Here is a 20,761-nt window from a genome sequence, read left to right on the forward strand (position 1 = left end):
CCAACACAGAGGATCCTAAGGCAGATAAGACAAGGCTCCTTGTTCTGAGGCTACGGGTATAAGAGATCAATTTTGACAATGGTCAGCAAGTAGCAAAGCAAGGCTCCCCTTCACTCCAAAAAGAGAGATGTCATATCCAGGATAGTGCGCATGTATGTGCTTTAATATGCAAAGAAATTAAACTAATGATGCAAAATGAGTATGAAGATTTGCAACAGAACAATTAAATTGTTCTGGGAAAACATTTCCCACTTTTAATCATGGTAATTAATTTCAAAGATTAAGAGGATTCATAGATGAAAATAAAGCATTAAGATTAGAGGAAGGATAAGCATTTTACCGGGCATTTGGGTATTCACACGGTTTTCTCATATTAATTTTAAGAGCACAGATGATGAAGATATAAAAATACATAATATTTATATACTGTAGTGCTTTTTTTATCTTCAAAGCATTTTGCAAACACTACCTCGGTTGCAGAAGACTTGAGAAGAAATGGATTTCACTATGAAAGTAAATAATTCAGTTGCCTCTGTACTAGTCTGCAGACAAAAGACACCCCAACTGCCGTTCACTTCAAGATACAGGTAAGCCAAAGCAGATGTACATCAAGGAAGGGTACTGTTAAAAAGGAAAAATCTAGCAACTGGAAACTATAAAATGTAGTACAAAGGGTCAGATAAGGTGAGATCCATTCCTCTGCACAAGGGATTGAGGGGGGATGTAATCAGTGCATAGATCCTACTGAGCCCTCCACTGAATTTCACCTTCAAGTCCCGAAGTAGATGGATACACATCAACTCCAACACAGTTCATTGCAAAGCCAAACTGTCTTTCCGGTTGGCTCATCTCAGCCTAACCATGAATATGTAAAAGCTAAAACACACTTACTAGTTGTCCCTGTTGCAATGGACAGGTAGGTTGCTTCATGAGCAACTGAGTTTCTGCTTAGCACATCCTATCTGTCACAATGTGACAACTTGCATTCAGGATGCTCTTATCCAAGATATTTTCATTACTGCCTATGACACGTTGTGAAGTTCAGCATCAAACTACCTCCCATGCTATTCACAAAAAAAAACTACTGACAGGCCCCTGCTACAACCCAGTAAAACCAGGCTCACCTTCCCTTCTTGTTGCCATGATATAACACCACTGATCAAAATTTTGTAATCAGAAATGAAGCCAAGGCGTTGCTCTCAATGTGTCCTTTCACTTTATACAAGCTCCTTGATACCTCAGACTCCACCATAATTCAAGGGCAGAGGTGATGGCTGTGGTATCACTTAACTCACCTTTGCCCTTGAAGTTTCCCTTTCTCCAACCCAGCCTTAAAATCATTCCTGAACTCCCACCTGGAGCAGCTTCTGCTGGTCTCTCTAGAAAGCCCTTGCCCAGGGTGGAAATAGCAACCCAGTACACTGAAATAACCCACCTGTACCTTCCAAACAGAAAATGCGTGTCAAACACTGTATGGGGTAACTTATGGGGTGCTCTGCCAAGGCAGTGCCCAAAACCTTGACCTCAGTCAGCCACTCAGTCCAACACAGCCACACAACTCACAGAGCTCCATATTGTGCAATGACACCAGGTTCACAAGGCAGTCATAGAGAACAGCTATGAGAACAGCATCTGGCAGAACATACAAACATATAGCTTAAATAACAGAAAGAAAACACACCCAAACCCTTCAGTTGCTTTCATCTCTAAGAAAATGGGAGAAAGAAACAGCACACTGACCTTGCTCACATATATAGATACATTAGGCTTATTGTGTGTATTAGTATTTGCTTATTTCTCCTTCTGAAGAACTCAAGCAAATTACCACTGAAGAGCTCTTATCTATGCTGTGTTGTAAGAAGTCAGCAAAAGACTGATTCAGACTGATGGGAAGAAGTGCCTCGCAGCTCTGCATCAGTGTGCAAGTGGAAGTCAGGTTCCAACAGGCTGGAATGATTCTAATGAGTTGTTTGCTGTTCTGCTTGGATGGGAGGTGTTTGTTGTTGTGATTTTAATTGCTAAGTCCTTCTGTAGCACAATTTACTTTCATTTGAATATCAGAGTCACCCGTGACATTTAGAAAGAAAGTGTCTGTGTGAGAGGGAGACTGGTAGAACAGCTGCTACCTGGTGAGCAGGGTAACACACTGTAGAGAAAGGAATATTTGAAGCAAGCACCTGAATGATGTTAATATGGAGGCTCATCGGGACAGTTAAAGACAAACTCCTGAAAGAACCTGAAAGTCAGCTAATGACAATGCAGGGACTCTAATCTGATCACATTTGCCATACGCAGAGAAAGTGCACAACCCAAAACAGGACTCCATCTACCTACTGCTTTAAAAGCACTAGTGTAATAAATTGCTCTCAACTGAAAACAGATATGTGCCAAATCAGCCAGAAGAGAGCATTTGAATTGGATGGCAGTGGGAAATGGAGATTTGAAGCTATCAAAGAATATCTCACTATATATCCTAAAAGCCACGCTACCACTCTCAGTAAATGCTGACTAAAAAAAATAACTTGTCCTAACCAGAAATTTGAGGGAGCTAAAGAGTATGCACTCAAAGGCAGTATACATACAGTGTATTGTAGATATACAACATATATACACAATAAATTAGAAAAAAGTGATAAATAGTTTAGATTTTTTGAAGAATACTGCTAAGAGAAGGAAAAGAGTGAACAGGAGGTTTATGTTGTTTCCTGCTCTCTTCAACGACACAAATTAATTTCTTAGAACTGTTTGACATGTATATTCTCCAACATTCAGGGCAATGACTCAGGGATATCTTTCTAATCTACTATCAATGTTCCAGGACATTAAACAACAGCTATTTAAAGTTCAGCCTTTTCAAATCAATAAGGACAACTCATTTGCACACAAGAGCTTTAACTCTGAATATGAAACACCCCCTAAAACACAACAACCAATACAAAGCATCACAACACAGGAGTAAACCAGAAACAGTAAGCCATTACTGACACCACACTCAAATTCTGCTACTCCAGAGGGGGGCTACAGATACCACCAGAGTCAGGGCAACCCTGCTCAGTGAGAGGTGCAGAGGAGCAATATTTTCTTCTTGAGAGAGAAAGCTCAGATTTCTCTGACAAGGTCAGGATTCTCCTATCTGGATGTTGTCTGTCTGATATTTGCAGATATTAGCCCAGCTAACACCAGAGGGGTAGAGGTTGGTCAGCATTACTCACAGCACTAGGCACCATAAACCTGTTAGACCAAAAGGAAGAGACGTCATGTGTCTGAGGTACACTTCAAGCAAAAAATTACATCCACAATTACTTTAAAGTGTAAAATACATTTCCACCGCTTACAACCCAACTAGAAAATAAAATCTTGGGAGCACAGCATCTGCATCATTTCACTTTTTGTACAAATACAAAATAAATAGATCTGTGAAGCTGTATCACAGATAGAGTAGTTGGGAGACCAAGGGATAAGAATCCTTAACATTAACCACAAAGCTTGTTAGATGTTTTTACTACAGAGAACTCAGCTTCTGGAAGAGTATAATTTTGAAAGAGTTTTCTTTAAAAAAGCAAAGAGTTTGACTGAACCACACAAACTGACTGAACATGTTGAAACAACATAACTCGCATTTATAGATCAATGTATTTTTGAGGCTTTTCTTCCCCCCAAAAAGTTTTGATCTTTTCATTTCATCCCAACACATAACGAAAACAAGCATCCGAATATCACAGTTTCTCAAGAAAGCTCAATTTTTCAGTCTTCTCTAAAAACAGGACCAAACATTTACTTCCAAATCACAAAAAACCCACCAAACCCATACACACGTAAACAAGACCAGGATTTACCTCCTACTGCTCAGAGAGAAGTCTGATTACATACCCAGAAGACATCACAGGCTCACAACCCATCCCAGATCTGTCTTTACCAACCAGTCCAACTTAAAAACTTGTTCTCAGAAACAGGAGAAACAAAAACTACCAAGTACTTAACTTCTTCCTTCTTACAAACCCAATTAACACCACACCTGATTCAGAAGGAGATATTGTCCACAAAGATGGTTCAGCTGCTCGGGTCATCAGCATCACCTGGGTGTTGCAACACAGCTGAATCCACCTATGCTTTCTCTGTTTCCAGCTCGGCTGAGGGTTGGTTTCCTCAGCAAACTCCAGGGTTAGAGAAAAGCTTTTTGCTTTAGAACAAGATTAGTTCTGCTTTACTGAACACCCAAAGCTTATGATATTTAAGTTGATGAAATTTTATTACCTTTAACAATCATATTACAAGAACCTGAAGTTTCAGCAAAATTAAGAGAAGACTGTTTATTTTAAGAAATGCTTGGGTTGGCAATTCAATAAACTCTAATAAGTTGCAAGTTTAAGTCTCCATTGGACTACAACCAACAGCATAATTAGCCTGGTGTACACCTCAGCTCCTAATCCTTACACAAAGGCCCAGTGAAGTGCACCTGAGTTTACCCGTTGTAACGCAACGGAAAGCAATGCAAGGACAGCCGAGAAGCAAGGGCCTAGGCCGCAGCATGTGGGGACTTGCCAAAATACAACAGCTATAAGTACAGAAACAAAAGAAAGAATCTGCTTACCTTCAAAAGGCCTCAGGTACACAAGGATCTTCAGTAAGAAACCTTTTGCCTCCCTTGCCAGCCCTTAAATGAGGTCTGAGAAGGGTCGGATCCTGGCTCCACCCCTCCAGTCACTCAGGCACATTGCTCGCACCTGTTGCTCGCACCTGTTGCTTGCGTAAGAGCGGTTATTCTCATGTTAATGAACTGTAACTACTAAGGAGTGCTACAATGTTACCTTGTTTTATCTGCAAACATCTCCGTTTCTCCTTGGGGGGAAAAAGAAAGACCTGGTTCATATGGTGCCCTACAGTCACGTAGTTGCATGGTATTTTGGCAGCGCGTGGTAAGAGATGAACAAAACTTGCTACTCTAAGTCCCAATCTTTCCGTATACAAAATTAATTCAAATGCAAAGTTATCTGGATTGCCTTTTGTGTAACAAATTCTAGGCCTGCACTCAGATGTTCTTCATACCACGTGCATAATGAAAACAGACTTCCCCTGTCTTCCTCCAGCTTTACAGCAGGTGATATTTGTGGTCTTTCATGAAGAAACACTTTTTTATACCTGCACAAGCAAAAAGAAAATAAGACTTTCTCAGTGAAAACATCAGGTTGCCAGTAGTGTTCAGTTTTGGTGTAGAAATGGTGAGAAATATCTTGACTAGAATTTGCCTGGCATAAGAAATAATACATAGGGACAAGCTTCATCTCAGACCCTTGTACCCTTCTAGAAGTGTCCCAGGGCCTTACGTAGTCTGTAGCTTTGGAGATGAATCCCTCTGTAGGATCCAATCTTTTCTAAGTATATGTCTTGAGATGAGATAAATCTTTACTGTTTCTCCTTCTCTCCATTGACTGTAAAGAAAATCTGTACACATACTTGAGTGTAGAAAACTAAACTGATGTGGATCCCATTGCTGATTTTTGCATTTGTTCAGGACCCACGAGGCTGCAGATGTTCACTATGAGGCAGTGCCTCGGTCAATATTCATGGCTTAGGGAGTCGAGGTGCTGCGCTGCAACAGCAGCTGACAAGAGGGAGAGAGCCCTTGTCTTTTGGAAACCTCCTCTGACTCACAGAACAGCTTTGTGAGCAGTAGTTTATTTTCAGCACGACAGCCAACTGAAATATCAAACCAGAATACTCCGATCCAAAATGTGTTTTCTTGGCAAGCTGTGTCAGGTGACAGGCAATATTTTGTTCATCAAAAAAAAAAAAAAAAAAAAAACAAGCAAAAATAATTTCATTTTATTTGCTTTATTCTCTTTGTTGTTATAAGTTAAGCCCAGACAAAGTTATTCCCCCAAAACTGGAAATCTGATGCCTTCCGTGCGTGATAACACAATTTTGTTTGTTACAAAAACAATCAGCCAAATAAGAATAATTTTGGTTAACACAAATTTTCTGTTTTCTGTGAGGGAATTATTCATCCAAAGAGACTGGGAGCATTACGATCGTTAACTAATTATGGCTTGCAGTGTCCCCAGTGCAGTGGTAAGAGGACATTTCCACATTATTCAGTTCTGGCTGGACTGGAGTCAGCACATTTGCAGAGACCAATGAAGCATCAGATCTTTTGAACGTGACGCTGTGCAATGTATTCCAAGGTGTCAATTTGTTGAGAAGAGCAGGTGCTTTCTTTTTACTTTCATTAAGACCAGTGTGGATGGCTGCAGCGTGCTTCATGCTGTAGTATTTAATGACATAAGGACTCTGAGGTCATGAATAGTGTGTCACTTCATGTCATTGAGGTCATCTCCTCATTTACCTACCAAACTCACTCTTAAAGGCACCAGGCATGAACGCAGCAGGATATAACTTCATCTAGCTTAGAGCATTTTTATGAAAACTACCTCACAACATGCCTCACAGAGATACATACAATTGCAGGTTACTACAGAAAACTAACAGGTGAGACAAAGCAGTCCAAGGCAGGAGAAAAGATTCTTTCCCTTTGAAATCAGTGTGAGTGGTATTTGTCATGTCAGAAGCAGCCCGTGAGAAGGGAAGGGGCTTATCAGAAGAAAAGAAGCGAGGTAGTGCCACCATAGATCACATCGATTTATGACAGAGTGAAACTTTACAGAGAGTTTTTTGGCTGGTGAGGGCTACGGTAATACACAAGCCATGTTTTCAGGCAGATATAATCTGTAAATCACAATCCCGTGGTCCCCTGGGCATCAGCATGGTCTCCTTCACATGTGGATGCCCCCTCCCTGGAGGCATTTGGAGCCAGGCTGCATGAGGCTCTGAGCAGCCTGGTCTTAAGGGAGGTGTCCCTGCCCATAGCAGGGAGGTGCAAATAGATGATCTTAAGGGTCCCTTCCAACCCAAAGTATCCCATGATTCAATGATTCTAAACAGGTTTTAACGTTTCTAAATTCTGATCAAGTTCTAATAGCCTTAGTGTCTGATCCTTGTAATTTCTCTGTCTGCTCGTGTGTTTTCTAATCTGCCAGTTCTTATCACTCTAGAGGGAGTTTTCTCACAGAATAAGGAAACCAAGACCTTAAATCAAATCTCCCTCACTGAACTGAGTTTTTGTACATTTTCTTTGTTATATGCTTGAATAATTCTGAGCAAAACGTTTGCTGCTGAGCGCTATACCATCTAACTTAACCGCTGAAGTAGTGAGGCAGAAGACAGAGGAAAAGATACATACCGGGTTAATGAACCGTACCCACATCTATACTTTCTGCAGAAGACTTTCCAAGTGGAAATTATTGAGGTTTCCTTTGCGTCATTCTACTTATCAGAAGACTTTAATCCTTCCAAATACTTCACCGCTGGGGTTTGATATTATGATGATACCACAGGAATAATTCTGGAGAGGAAGTTTTCAAGAAGTTCTGGGCATTATGAGGTAATGTTCTGTTATCCCTCTAAAGGCACTTCTCTGTTCAAGAACTGCTCTCCTGAATTTTGTGCTGAATGGGGACTCAGCATTTAAAAAGTCATATAGACTAGAAAACATCATATGCAGAGATGATACTATCCAACCTGTCATAATCTTCACAATTTAAATCTATTCTAAATCCTTTTTTTTTTTTCCAGTGGAGTAATTTGTACTTTAAGAGTTTCTGATTGATTCATGGAAACAAATTGTTTTGTATATCGCATTAGTCAGCTATTTGTATTCCTGATAATGATTGTTTTCTGTTTGTTTTCCTCCATGTACACGATCAAAGACTACCAGATAAACAACTCAGATGGTAGAAGAGGTGTATGATCACTGATATTTTTAGCTCTAGCAGAAACATTGTGTTGAATATTTTCCGTTTATTTTTGAGAAATCAGAAGGTGTTGCCAGCTAACTGCTTCACATTATGATCTGCATTGCAAATACTTAAAAGTTCTCAGTCTGAAAATTAGGTCCTACTAAGAGGCACAAAAGTTTTCCCTGCTGTGATGAACTTCTTCCAAGAACTGAAAGTTAAAATACACATTTTGTCAGAAAGAGGCACACCGCAGTAATTCAAGTGGAGATGGACAGAAATACTTATTTGAAATGTTCTTCTGAATCTGAGGCTGGCTTGGTTTGGATGGGATGCTGCAAGGAGGACTAAAGAGGAGAAAGGTACGTGTCATTGGTACCCACAATAATTGATGCATGGGAGGCAGGAAGTGACCCTGGCTCTACCTGCATCTCATTTCACTGCCAATTTGGACAAGCAGAAAGCCACCACCATAAAGATTTTTCTGTTTATCTAGTGATTCAGGCAGCTATCTGGGAGAAGTCTCTATGCAAGACTACCTACTCCCTGGTCTCTCTGCTGCTCTTGCCAAGGGGGGTGTCGGTGAACTCGGTGCAACACATCCATTTCAGTGTCTGGGCAATAACCGCAGACTCACTTCTCTCCTTGCAGCTCGTGACTTTTTCAGTCACACAGAACATCCAGACAACACAGACCCAGGTGCTCCATGCTATCTGTTGCATCACCACTCTCTAAGCCATCTATGCTTGACTGTTTGCCAGTTTTTCTTTTAATCAAACTTCTCTTTCTTCCTGTTTGTGCAGAAATCCATCACAGAAAACAATATTATTTACAGTGTGCTCAGGCTACTGGCTATGCCCAAAAATAGTGCTTAACAACAGGAGGTAAAAATCTGCCATTAGTACCTCTGTGGAAAATGCTATGTCTAGTGCCAGCCATGTAATTACTGCTCTTTCCACCTCCAATAAAATTTATAGGCAGTACTGTCATTTAGAGTTCCATAAGCATAGACTTTCATACTTTATGGTGAGTATATTAATAGCTCCTAACTACTGAAGTTTCTAATCATCCACTTTGAAAAAAAGAAAATTATTGCCACCCTATTAGAGCCATTTTAATGTTCTATTAGCACATTATTTGCACATTTGAGTATAAGTAATCAATAAGTTCTTTCTAAGGAGATTACTTTAATGTAAAAAAACAAGATAATGAGTCCTTAGATTATGGGTGGATGTTAATCCTCTGCTTAGAACCAGAAAAACTCCTGGAGGAGAGAGAGGTGGTGTTCTTGTGGTGGGTACTGTCTTGGTCAGTGCAGCAAGGTCTGAGCTTGTGTTATCTGGAGCACAGTCAGCAAAGAGTAATAGGTTGAGGTAATGGTTTATGGGCAACAAAGGAGGATTGTAACTTCTATAGAATGAAAAACAAAAGGTTATATGCGGAGCCTATCCTAAAAATGTTTATGAGCTTGTTGTTCAGGGCTGTGCCAAGCACCATTCTGAATCTCTCTAGGGATGGAGACTTGACAGCCTCCCTGGGACACACTAGTATCTCTCTTGGAACTCAGCATCAAAGAGAGCAGAGAAATCCACATTTGTGATAAGTTTGCCATAAAACAAGTTAAATCACCAGTGTTATGACTGCAGGGGAGCACAAAAGTACAATTGTGTTTTCCTGCTGCTTCCAGGAAGCACTCGGAAGTCTATCAGGGGCTGAGGGAGGCCCCTCTCATTGGGCCATTCCTAAAATACTGTGACTGTATCACCCTGCTTCTTGTTCCTAAACCAAGTGGGAGACACAAGTGGAAGCAGCAGCATCCTTACTTCTGGCAAATGAACATCAGTAAACAAAAAAAAACAAAGATTTCTACTGCTGCAGTCCCATTTTTCCCCTCAGATAAACATAGCCTCTCTGTAAAGATGTGATAACACGGCATGCATCAATGATAAGCGATTTCCAGGTGAGACATCTGCATCAGCTGTTGCTCAGCACCTCACCACTGCTGGGTCTAATTATATATCTGGGCGCTTTCATCTGATAGCCCTGTATGCCGCAGCTGGAGACATCTTTGTCACTTAGTGCAGCTCTAAAAGTTTCCAAGACATGAAATGATGACATAGTCCCCAGGGCAGCACTGGGACCCAGTGGAGTGAGCAGAGTGAGTGAGTGAGTAGCACAGCAGGGCAGACAGCCAGCTCCGAGGGGTCCCCCATACCTCTCCTCCCCATGCCCCACCAAGCTCTGCTATCAGATTTGAAGAGGTTTATATTGCCAGCAAGGTACCTCCAGGATCCATAGCTCTTCCCTGCCACAGCTTTCCAATTCTGCATGCAATCAGCCTCAGCAGAGGCACGTTGTACCTCACTGCCACTCAACCCATAGGGTCTCCCTGTAATTGAATATCTCTTCGAGTTCCCTTTTGATTATCTGTCTGAAAACAAAACTCTGTAGCTAAGCATTACTTCTTTTTTATGTCGCTGCTGCTGTATCAGGGCAGTGGTATTAATTTTGGACACTTCATCAAAAAAATCTCCTTTTGGGTTTCCTACTCACAGCCTGAAGTCAAGCAAAACAAACAATGAAACTACTGGGACTGAAGGCAGGAACAAGGTATTAGGCTTTTTATTAGCTGCAGAATTTATTTCTCTGCTGTTTCAGCTTGCTCCTGTCTTTGCCACAAGGCAAACATCTAAATATATTTTATGGGAGAAAACGATGCGGGAGCTCTGTGGCCAAAACACAGGGCTGGGCAGCGCGGGGCCTTAAAAGTCTGCAGCACCTTCGTGTGCATTTTGAAAGCATAAATAAGGAACAGAAGGATTTGTGCACACCGCTGATTTCACGTACCACCCCATCACTGTCATAAACATACCCATCCATGTACGTGCAGCACTGCATGCTGCTGAATTTGTCAAAATTGCAAAGGATGCCAAGAAAGGGCTGCTTCCTTCCCATCTCCTATTCAGTGATATCTGAGATCATTTCACAGCCCAATTTTGTTGCAAACCCTTTTTTTTCCTTTTTTTTTTCCCGCTTGGGATGTGTTACACGATGGTTCTTTTATAAATGTAATTAGAGGGGGGAGGGGGATGGGGGGAAGAATTGAGAAAAAAAGTTGACAAATTTTTCCAATTGTCTTGAAGCCATAATTGATTTTGTTAGATCACTAAAATGCTCGAGATGTTACCTCTTTACCTGAAATTACTCTGGGAAATTGTTTCAGTCTCAAAAATAAGTCTGGGGCTGGAAACCTGGGTTGTCTGCCATGTCAGGCATATCTCGTGCTCCTCTTCACTGCTATTTGAAAGAAGATCTGAGTCAACACTTGCTATCTGCTAGTGGAGTTACTCCAAGTAGACTCTTTGTTATTTGAATAGACATCCACATGAGCAGATGACAGTGACTTAAAACTAGACCATCTCCCAGTGAGGGAATTGCCATGCAGGCACACAAATGCCTACATATCCCTTTTTTCCATATGCCAAATATATACTGGGGTGTATTAATGAATATATGAAAATAAGAAAGAATAAAAAACATCAGGTCAAAAAATCTTGCTTTGCTCCTGCATGAGGGCAGAGTAGATTTTTATTTTCTAGGAACTGGTGATGTGGGAAATAGAATAACCAAAAAAGTATACTTAAAAGGGAAAAAAAATAAATGGAAAATGCAATGAAAAGTACCCATCTTTATTCAGAAACACCATGTGTACGTAATCACCTCTACACAGTAAGCTTGCTTTAAAACCAGTAGCATAGAGAAAAATATATACATATTCCTGAAAGTCTGAAGGCAGTGTTTCATTGTGCTGACTTCAGCCAAACCAGTCTGACTGGGCTGATCTTTAGAAAAGACTTACATTGACATCCAATGGAAACTTTCTTATCTCGCACAGGATCATCCATTTCCCCTACACAGATGTACTGATTCCTTCCTTGTGAACAAATACCTCCATCCTTACAAAACACACACTGAACTTCCACTTGTGTATAGATGTAAATATATACATAAGCATAAGCACAAAACTTATATTTGTATTTATATTCACGTTTATATTCATATTTATATGCATGTATATAAATATATACATATATATATATATTTACATGCTTTGAGAATTGGTACCTTTTTTAAGCATCATACAAATGATGATGTTGCCCACCCAGATCCAGAGGAGGAAGGAGGAACCCAACGAACAGAAGCAGACCACAATCTGTTCTCCCTCACAGGTAGCTGTCTCTCTCATTTAGACTCCATGCTTTTTGGCAGTGAGAAGCCAAGAAATCATCTAAGATTAAACTCATTTCACCATTGCTGCTGTCTGTCTGCTGATTAATTTTGAGGCTGCTAATTAACATCTCCAGGAAGGAAGCCCCCAACAAAATGTAATCTGAAGAATTAGGGGAAAGGGAGAAGGGATGAAGTTTTATGGCACTGAAAATTGTAGTTTAAGGAAATTAAAGGCAGGGAAATGTGAAAAGCTTAAAATGAAGCGTTTGAAACAGTCTTTTTTTATGTATTTATTTTCAGATCGTTGGTTTGATGGGGAAAAAAACACATCAAGTTTTTGTTTTTTCATTCCATCTTAGAACAGACAAAAGTTTTTCTGATCTCAGAAATTCTCCAAGGATAAGAATATATTTCTGACTCAGTTTTTGCTGAGCAAGGATCATTGCTGACTTTCCATGCTATCTTCCATGGCTTCATTCTGTTAATATATCTCACATCCACCTAACGCTATGGATGGCATAGCAAGCTCTTGAAAGTGCATATTATTTAAGTGTTATGTGTTTATGTATAGTGTTAATGCATCCAGTCAGCAAGGAGGGTAAGCTTTTGCAAATCAAGATCTGATATTGACACTGCAGAACAAGGAATACATTATTTTACCCTACACTACGCTTAAAAGCTTTGATCTCACTTTCAAGGGTTGATCAAAGCTGGACACAAAATCCACATTTGGTACACAGCCCAAATCAATGGAATAGGACCAGAGCATAGTGTCCATCTAGTCCTGAGATCAAACAAAAGAGCTAAGTGCCTTGTCACAGGGCAGCTCCATTGTGGGATATCAGGTAGCTGCTTCTTTCCCTCCTGAGCTTCCCCTTCTGCGTGCTCCAATGACCTTAAGCTCCCTCACCCAAAAGACTGGAAGCTGTAAATTACATTCTGCCATGCAAACACAGCAGGATAAGTCAAAGTCATTTTTAATGTCCAAGGGATTCTTGTAGTGATGGAGTAAGGATTTTTTTTCAGTTGTTCAGTTCTTAGAAGCGCACAAAACAAATAAATTCCCAGTACTATTAATATCTTCCTTATAAGCACATAATTTTCAGCAGATCATACCTCCAAAGCTGCTTTTCATCACATATTCAGATTTCTTCTCAGGTGCAACTTAACTACCAGCAACTTCTTTTCCAGGGACACCCCCTCATGGACTGAAAAAAAATCAGTAAAATTGGAAAGAAACAGACAAGTGCAAACAGGTGTCGGTGGGTGATGGCACAGAGAGATGCATTTCTCTTACCTCAGTGTTTGCAAACCTTTCCCCATTCTCAACAGAAGATTTACTAGTTTCAGTGTTGAAGGAAAAATGGCTTTGAAACATTTCTGAACAATAGCATCATTACAGATGTTCCGGAGGGCTCTGGCAGTACCCAGGGCTGAATCTAACAGATGTACACAGTGTGTAACTCTCTAAGCTAATTCAGCACAAAGCTCTGTTACGTCTTTGGCCTCCAGAAAACAACTACCCAATAAGAGAGTTGATGGGAAAAAATTATTTTGCCACTAACCATTACACTGATCAATAATATATTAACTCTAACCTTGCTAGCAATGGACTTTACTACAATTTATGATCAATCGTTTGAACTTTCATTCCTCCAGAGTTATAGCCATGATAAAAACAAAGGTAGATTATCACTGGACAGAAATTAAATGTTTAACCTTTACACAGAAGCTTAATACTAAACTTCACCCAACATGTTTATCCTTTCTTTTCCATGTCACAACCTGATAGCATTACTTGCTTGAGTTCTAAAAATGACTGATCCGTGTTTCATTTTGTTCACTATTGACTTGGGGAGAGATGGAAGGAAATGATGAAGAAACAAGGGATCACTGGAAGAAAACAACTGCTACTTTCTGTTCTAAAAAACACTCTTCCTAAAGACTCATTCTTGCCATGCTTAGGTATTGTCTGAACAGTCAATACTACATTCAAGAAGGGCAATGTCAGGTCAGTGAGAAGAGTCTTATGCCATTACAATTTAATATCATGCTATTATTCCAAAATAGAAATTGCATTGCTATAAGGCACCTCTGCCCTGGAATAACACCTCCATGCTGCGATGAGGTTCACTAACTGAATTGCACAGCGGGAAACAGGACATGTGCTGGAGCTTCACATCAACCATATTGTTGTCCCGTTAAGACCCTTACCGTGGCAGCAGCTTCCCCCCACCAAGCAGCCTGGCCCGGCCCTGGGCTCACACCCATTACTCAGCAACAATCAAACCACTGGCCCAAAAACATTTCCCTCTTTTGTCAGTGCAGCCCAGGCAACCCAAAATGTTGGAAAGCCATGGGTCAGATGTTAGGAAGAAATTCTTCACTCAGAGGATGGTGAGGGTCTGACACCACTGCCCATCCACCCTGGAGGTGCTCAAGGCCAGGGTGGATAGGGCCCTATCTGATAGGTGGCAACGAGCCAGTGGCAGGGGGTTGGAACTAGATCATCTTTAACGTCCCTTCCAATCTGAGACATTCTATGCTTCTAGGAACTGTTTTAGTTTTGAACTTGTCATAGAAATAGTATGAATTTTTAAAAACATGGATCATCCTCTGTTTTCCTTTCACTCCAAGAAACAAGTTTCTTCTCTCCAGTCTCTCCACAGGCAGGACACCTCCTGATCTGTTCCCTTTAGTGGCCTTCTGCCAATTCTTTCTTAGAAATCATGTCCATAGCTTTCATGGAGTGTAAAAATCCTCCTGTCTGACCTGTCTGTTGGCAGGTGCAGAAAAAACAACTCCAGTGTGCCAAAGTTTGGGCTGCAGCAAGTGTCATCAAGATTAATGATTTCATCATGGCAAGCTAGGCAAATCAATCAGAGAGCTTGATGGCAGTGAGAAAAATCTGTCACCATGAACTCCAGACCATGCTCAGCACTTGTTGGGAGGGTGGGACCCCACACCTCACCGCTGCGCTCAGCTCCCAAGGCAACCTGCAAAGGCCACTGTCCCTGCACACGTTATTTTCTGCACTGGGTGCTCTGCACAGTTCACTAGGGACAGCCCAGCCAGTTCTCCTGAGTCTTGTCACTGATGCTGAAAAGAGTGGAGTGTTTGTCATGAGTGTGGACAGCTGAACTGCCTTTACTGCAGTGAGAAAGGAAGCCTCTGCCTTTGTTCAGATAGTTCTCCCTTCATCCCATCTATTCTCCTTTGACTGAAAATAAGCCAGAGAAGTGATTTTTTGTTTGTCTGTTTGTTTTTGAAAGCACTTAAAGAGCACAATTCCTTCTTTTAGAAAATGCCCCAGAAAACTAAAGAGGGAAAAAAAATAGAGTTATGCACTGGTAGAACTATTTTTTAATGCAAGATTAGACAGGTCTTATCTGACCCACCAGAGAGACTGAGAGGGAGGCAGCTTTAAAGCAAAGCTGAAGCATTCTCTCTTCTCCATTCTTCTGATAGCCTGCAATGACATGAAATTCTCCAGGAGAGAAAGGAGCAGCCCCACCTCCACAGGGCAAAACGTCCTTGGAAAAAAAAAAAAAGGAGCATATGCAGGTATATGACTCATGCATGCATTTACGTATAGACCGAAGAACGCTTCTGCTCTCCAAAGCAGCCCACTCCACAGAGAGACATCTGGCAAATCCTACATGAGTTAACCTCATGCCACAGTCTCAAGAAAACACACAAATGAAAACAGGTTCCTCCTGCTGGCAGCTTCTCTGCATGCGAGGGAGTGATAAGCCTCGTCCTTGAAAGGTGATTTCTCTATGGGACATGGAATAGAGCTCCCCTTAGTACAGACAGGCTATTCCAGACACACAGGCAGACACTGCAATGGCTATGAATGAGCCTTTAAGGCCAAGTGAACAAGATTTGCTCAATCGGAGCTGTACCTGATAGCAATTGGAGATCTGGGACAAAGCAGGGATGTTTGCTGGAGAGCACGGTCCAAAAAGTTGCTGTCATTTTGCTCCAGCCTCTGCCAAAGACCTGCATAGGAACTTCTGCTATGGCAGGCTACAGCTCCATGCCACCCAGCCCAGCAATCAGCTACTCTCTGAGGGAGTCACTCAACCCACGGCTGCAAGACCCTCCGTGCCCAGTTTGAGCACTGTTAACTGCTCTGGGTCTCATCTCCATGAGGAAAAATGTAAAGAATCAGATCTTAAAATAAGTGAGCAGAGAAACTTTCTCACAGCACCCATGGGAAGATGTTGAACATCATCCTGTTCAGCATGTCCAAACTCAACTCTGCAAAGACTTAATACATTGGCTGGGAAGTACCTGCACACAGGAGGGCTGAATCTAGTATCCAGAGCTCAACATGGTGCCTTGGGATTTGTATCTAACCTACATTTTATTTCCTTTCTATTGCCCCCCAGATTATGTGGTCATTCAACACATTCCTCTCAGGAAGCAATTTGCAATAAAACATCAACAGTTCTGGGCTCGTCACCACAGAATTGACAGAACAGCATCAAAGGCATTTAAGTTTCCACACTCCAGATGCCAGCTTCTGGTGCTACCCTTCAAAACATCTTGGATCAAAGCTTTCTCTGGAAGCTTCTTGCTTGTGACATAACAGTACCCACACCTTGTCCAATGGGATGCCCTAGGGCAAATTCCCACATTTTAACAGACTGAGCAAAACACTGAATTGAAGACACTTTCCCACTATCCATGTCTCAAACTTGGCCCATTTTGCCAGCAGGATGCTGAAAGTCACTCTTCACTCATAGATGTGTGCGGCCAGCGAACAGCGTGTTCTGCAGAGAGCAAAGTATCTGAACTTGGCCACTTCTTGCATCCCTGCAAGAAGATTGGGTCTTGAGGGTTGCCTTCATTGCAGGTCAGGGTTAAACCGATGGCAGTGATGAAATGTAAATGGAAAATATTATGTAAAAAGAATTGCATAATGTTCCCAGATGTTTTCAATTTTCTGAGTACTTCTAAAAATAAAATGAACTTTTAATACTTAATCAACATAGTTATTCATTCTCTTTTACCCAAGATGAAATTTCCCATGAATTTTTTATGGATACACGTTAGTTATTATTGCCTTTGGCTTCCTGGTTCAGACACAGTTCTGCCCTCTGTTCCACTGATTCTACAAATTACCCCCACTACACAGGCTGGGAGTGCTCTTAGGTCCTTGAGAAAGCTCTTCAATTGATTTTATAAGTCTGTTCAGGTTTGGCTAGAGCAACTTCAGGAGAGGAAGATTTGCAAGGAGAGCATTAGCTACCTAATGGGGTCACAGTTCACCCATTACCACCTAGTCGTATGCCCATGTAGCTCCCTACTCCAGAATGACCCCATCTCATAGGGGGCCCAGATCTGCCATAGGGAGGGTATGACGGGCATGTTGTGGGTGCCACTATTTGTTTCTTTTTATATCATCCTGCACTTGCATATGCTGGTGGCAGAGCTGCCTTTAGCACAGTGAAAGAAAACTTAATTGGATGGTGCCAGGCTGGATTTCTCTTTGCATTCTGTATTAAAAGGAAAATCTACTGCAGAGAGGAGAGGCCTTTAAACCCATTAAATCAGTGGGAACTGTTTTTATTCCAGACTGAAATGGCTCTGTGATTTTTATCCCTGTGTTTATTGCACAGCTCTCAACAACACAAGTCCTTAAAGATGGGAATGTGTTTTCTCCATAACTACCAGCCTGCCTAAGACTCTTGTGCAAATGATGGATGTATCTTGCTGAATAGATGATTCTAAATGAAAGAAAACATAAAGAAAGCCTGAGTGACCATGCAGTGGCTGGTCTCCTAAATGCAAAGTTCTTCAAACAACAGCAGAAGAATATAACCAGGAGATATTGAGCTGACAGCCAGGCAACAAAGAGGACACTCAAGCATTTTTACTCCACGTAAAAATAAAAGCCTGCAGTTTCCAGGTGCTTCAGCTTATCATGCCTCCTTACATCCCTAAGGAAGTTACGAGCTGTTAGCAGTGACTGCTCATAGCAGGACTTCACACAGGGCACAGGTGAAAGGGAGGAAAACGCAGGGTTGATATCAGTCCACACACAGCTATTGCTTGGTTGGATATCAGCACCAGCCCTGCTCAGCACGTCCCACTCATAAAGCAGGAGATTTCCCTGCAATGCTGCATACCCACAATTAGAAAGCTGAAAGGCAATAGCCCATTATGTTGTTTTCAGCACCATTGGTATACAGTAATACAGCATTTAGCAAGGGCATGTTCAGTGCCTCGTACGTCTTTTGCTGCCAACATTGGGAATCCCTTCAGAACAAACCATTGAGCTTCATTTTTATTTTACTTAATTTTTTTTTTCCAAATGCATTAAGATTAATACATGTATTAACAGCCACTGGGGCAAACAGAAAATATTCATTTGTGTTTATTGCAGATAGTTAGAGTCCTACCACACTTTACCTCTCACAGAGAAATTTCTCCTGTGATGAATTAGTCTTTATGATTGAGTTCTTATTTCCTTCATTTCTTCACAGCCACCATGATTTTTGAAAAGAGAAAATGAGTGCTGGTGCTTTTGTTTTGTTTTTGTTATAGGAACTGGTTTTTCTGCTAACAGCTATTTATAAAAGGGATACCTTACCCTATAGTACTCTAAATGAGAAACCTAAAAAGACCAGAATATTACCACTGATGTGTACTCAGCCCTAAATATTTTCAATGAAATTCCAGAAGCCCTTGAAGGGTAAACATTTTGGTAATGGCCCAGTGCAGTCACCAAGAGCTATTGTGCTCTGAAATTAGCAACATGCTCTCTCCAGATTGCTCCATTTGTTCTCAGTTCATGGAAACAACAAAGTAGCTGATCCAGTCTGCTGTCAGGGCTGTTATAAAGGGTCATGGGAAGTGCAAGAGAGCAAGTACGAGTTCCAAGAGGCTTTGGTGGGGTGTGCAGCCATATTCATGTACACCACTTGTGTGCCACAAGAGCAGCAGTCACCAAACAGCCTTTCTATACGTGTGCTGAAGCCCAATGCCTCTACCTTTTCTCTTGCACCTGTTATCACAAAGAGACTTTTCATTTCCAAACGTTCTGCCTTTTTGGTTTTCAGTCCCTTGGGAGCACTGCACAGGCCTCAGGTAGCCACTCTGGACACGCCAAAGTCACTGGGGTTCAGCTCTGGGGACGACTGAGGACAGCACATGGCACTGACCATCAGCTGCAGGCACCTCCAGGACATTACAGTTTGATCCTTTGAGGGACACCAAGTCAATAGAGCCATGACTTCACTGCCTCTACAGCACACCAGTTGAAAACCTCATGCACAGAGTGGTCTGAAAAGCCAATTAATTGACATTATTTAAAGACAGCTTTTCAGGGGAGTCCTTTGTTGGAGGAACTGAGTCTCAGCGCGGTGCTAAATTATGCATAGGAGTTAAGGGAGGTGAGAGTAAAAAAATCCACTGGGTAATCATAATCACCATGCAATTAGGTTTGATATCATAATAGAAGGTTACTCTCCTAGGGGTAATGCAGTGAGGGTGAACTTTAAAAGGCCAGATTTTAAATCTATGAGAAAAATGATTAACAGCTCGCTCAAGGGCAAAGTGAAACACTTTAACAACATACTGCACATTTGTTCCTGGAGTAACTCCTCCAACAGCCCCAGCAGTTGTTCCAAGGGTGAGTTTGGCTAATGTTATGAGTCCAGAGGCTATTTAAGAACGTGTGGTGGAGAAGCAGATGGTAGTTGGACCTTTGCACTGAAAATATAACAGAAAGGATAAAATCTGCATGGCTGAATGGAGTTTATTGGAAATGAACACCCTTTTAAAAATAAGAAGTGGTATCTGACTGAAGAGCAGAACATAAGCTAGAATAAAGGGCAGACTGGAAAGGAAATGGATGTAGAGCATAGGATTATAGAGAAAAAAAAATCAAGGTATTTCTGATACAGAAGAGAAAATAAAAACTAAACCCCCAACCAGGCATGTAATGAGGGGAACTTTAAAGCACTGTTGTTATGTGACAGCTTTATTGTACCTAATTAACTCAAATATATGTATCTGCTGGAAGACACTACCCTGTGATAACTTGCAATCAGATGTACAAATCAGACATTTCTTCAGCAAAAACCTGCAACTTTGTGGGGAAGGGAGAGGAAGAAAAACAGAGGATGCTGAAGCAGAAAAGAAGTCCTTGGCCTGAGTTATTCGTACAGATGTAGCAGAAGAGATCCGCCCCCTTGTCTGTGCTGGCTTCTGAGGGAAACAAGAGACTTCAGTGGTGATTTACTTTAACTTCCATGGAAAATGAACGTGACCTGAGGAAGGAGTTATGTGGTCGCCAGTTCTCCAGGGCAGTAAATCAGCCTGGCTAGCTAGCACCCAGCCCAACCTGTAGGAAAAACTAACTACACAACAGTGAGCCTGTCAAACAAGGTGCCCCTCTTACATCTCGCTTACAGTGGAGATGCCCCTTGAAAGACAAGGAGGGCATCTACCACTAAGCACAGACCAAATCAGCAACTTTATTTAAATGCTACGTTTTTCAAAATAGTTTCTTCTCTTATGCACCTTAAGCACAGTGGGAGCTCAACCTCAGCTGTAGCCCATAATGGCTTAATAATACAGGTAAATAAATGACAATAGAGAAACACCACTTCAGTTTCCATATGGAAATATTATTCTGTCACAGCAATCCCTCATCTGAAAAGTTAATAAAATAGTACATAAAGGTGACCTGGTGGATATAACTTGCTTGAGTTTTCAAAATGCTTTTG

General features: G+C 41.4%; 1 protein-coding gene across 1 annotated transcript in view; it reads right to left on the bottom strand.

Moving 5' to 3' along the window:
• SORCS1 (sortilin related VPS10 domain containing receptor 1) overlaps positions 1-20,761 on the bottom strand; it is a 554,925-nt gene that overhangs the window by 491,534 nt on the left and 42,630 nt on the right. The window contains exon 5 of the mRNA XM_025151802.3: positions 4,592-13,228. The gene's annotated coding sequence lies outside the window, so the exon portion shown is untranslated. The remainder of the gene's footprint in view (positions 1-4,591; positions 13,229-20,761) is intronic.

The sequence above is a fragment of the Gallus gallus genome, chromosome 6, assembly GCF_016699485.2.
Source record: "Gallus gallus isolate bGalGal1 chromosome 6, bGalGal1.mat.broiler.GRCg7b, whole genome shotgun sequence".
Taxonomy (NCBI): domain Eukaryota; kingdom Metazoa; phylum Chordata; class Aves; order Galliformes; family Phasianidae; genus Gallus; species Gallus gallus.